The sequence below is a fragment of the Peromyscus eremicus genome, chromosome 8a, assembly GCF_949786415.1.
Source record: "Peromyscus eremicus chromosome 8a, PerEre_H2_v1, whole genome shotgun sequence".
In the NCBI taxonomy this organism is placed as follows: domain Eukaryota; kingdom Metazoa; phylum Chordata; class Mammalia; order Rodentia; family Cricetidae; genus Peromyscus; species Peromyscus eremicus.
Genome location: NC_081423.1, coordinates 70,737,353 through 70,739,941, shown reverse-complemented (window position 1 = coordinate 70,739,941; position 2,589 = coordinate 70,737,353).

Sequence of the window (2,589 nt, the reverse complement as noted above, 5' to 3'; positions counted from 1 at the left end):
AGGTTAAAATTCCTCCTACACAAGGTTACAGTGACACTCCCAACTTGGGTCACTTTTCTTCTCCCTTCAAACATAAACACTGTGGTCAGTTTTATTTGTCTCTCCAAACTGTACGTTTTCATTTGTGGATCTGTGGGGAATATTTTTCCATAACTAACATCACTTTATGTCTAATGCTCAGCAACATATCCCAACTGGGTGTGTAGCTCCGTGGTGGAGTGCTTGCCTGAATGAAGCCCTGGACTCATTCTCCACTGCTGAGGAGGGGGAGAGGGAGCAGGAGAAGAGGAGAGAGAGAGAGAGAGAGAGAGAGAGAGAGAGAGAGAGAGAGAGAGACTTCTTGCAGATATGCCTTGTGTTACTTTAAAAACAGCGTGTCGCTCAGTGTGCACAAGAGCTGTACAAGCAGAAGCCAGACCAAGTCCCAGCGTGGGGAGGTGGAGCGGCGCACAAGCCCGCCTCTAGCTGCTATTGGCCGCTCATAGCTGCAGGGAGAGAGAGTCAGTTTTCATTAAGGGCTTGACCCCTGCTATGTAGCCGGGCTCTCGTGAATGACTCCACGCCCTAGAGTACATAATCAGTACAAAGCGGGCTCCAGAAGTCTAAAAGAGAGAGAGGGGGCACAATGTTGGGTGGTCGAGGAAAGCAGCTCTGGGCCTGGGAGGAGCCAGGGAAGGGTGAATATGATCAAACTATGGTGTATGAATTTCCCAAAGAATTAATAAAAACATTTTTAAAAATAATCTCTTTTTAAATTGTTATGTAAGGGCTGGGGGCCATGGCTCAGTGGTATAGTACTTGCCTTACATATACTCCACAGTTTTGCCAAAAGTCCTTTGACTTCAATTATTACGTTTCCTTCATTGGGCTATAAGGCTTTTATGTGATCAATTTTCTCTTAATAGAAGCTGACATTTTTCCATCATTAGAAACAATGAGATAGGAAGCCTCTGATGTGCACATACCTGTTCTCCGGGGTACAGCAGCTGCAAGATCTTAGCATTTGTGTTTCCAGGTTCTGGAGACTGAACTGGGCCCTCAACAGGCTGGGCAAGAGCTCTAGCCGTGGTTTTGTGCATTTTAATTTTTTTTTTTAAAGATTTATTATGTATACAGTGTTCTGCCTGCATGCCAGAAGAGGGCGCCAGATCTCAGTACAAGTGGTTGTGAGCCACCATGTGGTTGCTGGGAATTGAACTCAGGACCTCTGGAAGAGCAGCCAGTGCTCTTATCCACTGAGCCATCTCTCCAGCCCACATTTTAATTTTTTTAAGGGAGGGGATATTCCACGCTATACATCCCCTGCCTCTAAGGTATTATTTTGAATTTTTGTTCCCTAGATATTTCCAAACAGCACTCCAGTTTATTTTGCTTTCAAAACTGGAGTGGGATCACGTGACACTGATACAATTTCATCTCTTAGTAGTGAGAGTGGGTGTGTTTTTATTTGCATTATAAACCACTGTCAGTTTTCTGTCCGGTTTTCTCCATTTTTCTTTCGAATTGTCCCTCTTTTTGTTGATTGGTCAGTGTCGTTTATGTTCTGTGTAAACGGTGATCCTTCAGTTCTTGTGTATGTTACCATTGATGAAGAAGAAAATATTTGTAACATATGCTGCAAATATTTTCTTCATCAATTGCTTTTCATTTATTTTTCATGCCATTCGATAATCTTCTCCTTCAGATTTTGCTTTTTGTCTCTGTTTCTTTGTGTCCCCCTCTTTCTGCCCCCTCTTTAAGGTAGTAAACATATATTCTTGTGGATGCTTATAAAACCTTAACAGTTGACATTCAGGTTTTAACTCATCTTAAAGTTTCATGCATATGAACAGGGAGATACCATAAAGATTTCATTTCTTTATTTCTATATTTCTATATTTATTTATTTATTTATTTAGCTTTTTTGAGACAAGGTCTCACTATGTGGCCCTTGGCTGGCCTGGAACTCACTACGTAGTCAGACTCATAGAGATCCTCCTGCCTCTGCCTCCCAAGTGCCAGGATTAAAGGCATGCGCCTTCACACCCAGTGAGACCTCTCAATATTGATCTGTCATTTCTCTGCTGACTTGTGGTACTACTTGAGATTCGGGTTTGCTGCTGCTGAGTGTCTAACCCGTCTCTCTGGATGGAGCAGTGTGCGAAACTGTTCTGCTCTGAGGTTTCTGAACATGAACCCTGCTGTTCGTCTCCAGCCTAAGATGTTCGTTTCTTGCTTTCTAATAGGACGTGAGGCGCCTGCTCATCGGTTCTGGTTTCCTTGGGTCTGTTATTTCTATGGATCTCGTGTATGTGGTGTGTGTGTGTGGGGGGGGGGTTGTGGCGGTTAGTGTGTGGCCAGCCCACTATCTTGAAACGGATGTCTTCCCTCTTCTGTTTCCTCTACTCACTTCCCAAGGTGTCTCTCCTCCACCAGCCTACCTTGTCTCACACCTAGCCCGGGGACTCAGGAAGGATGCAAGATCCTGATTAGCTTTTGCCTTAGCCACCCTTCAAGGAAAGCTTCTGGGTATGGAAGTCATGAATCCAAAGTCATCGGCATGACCCACCCCTCTGAGGAGCCTTTTGCCCAGGCAGAGGCCAGCATCAA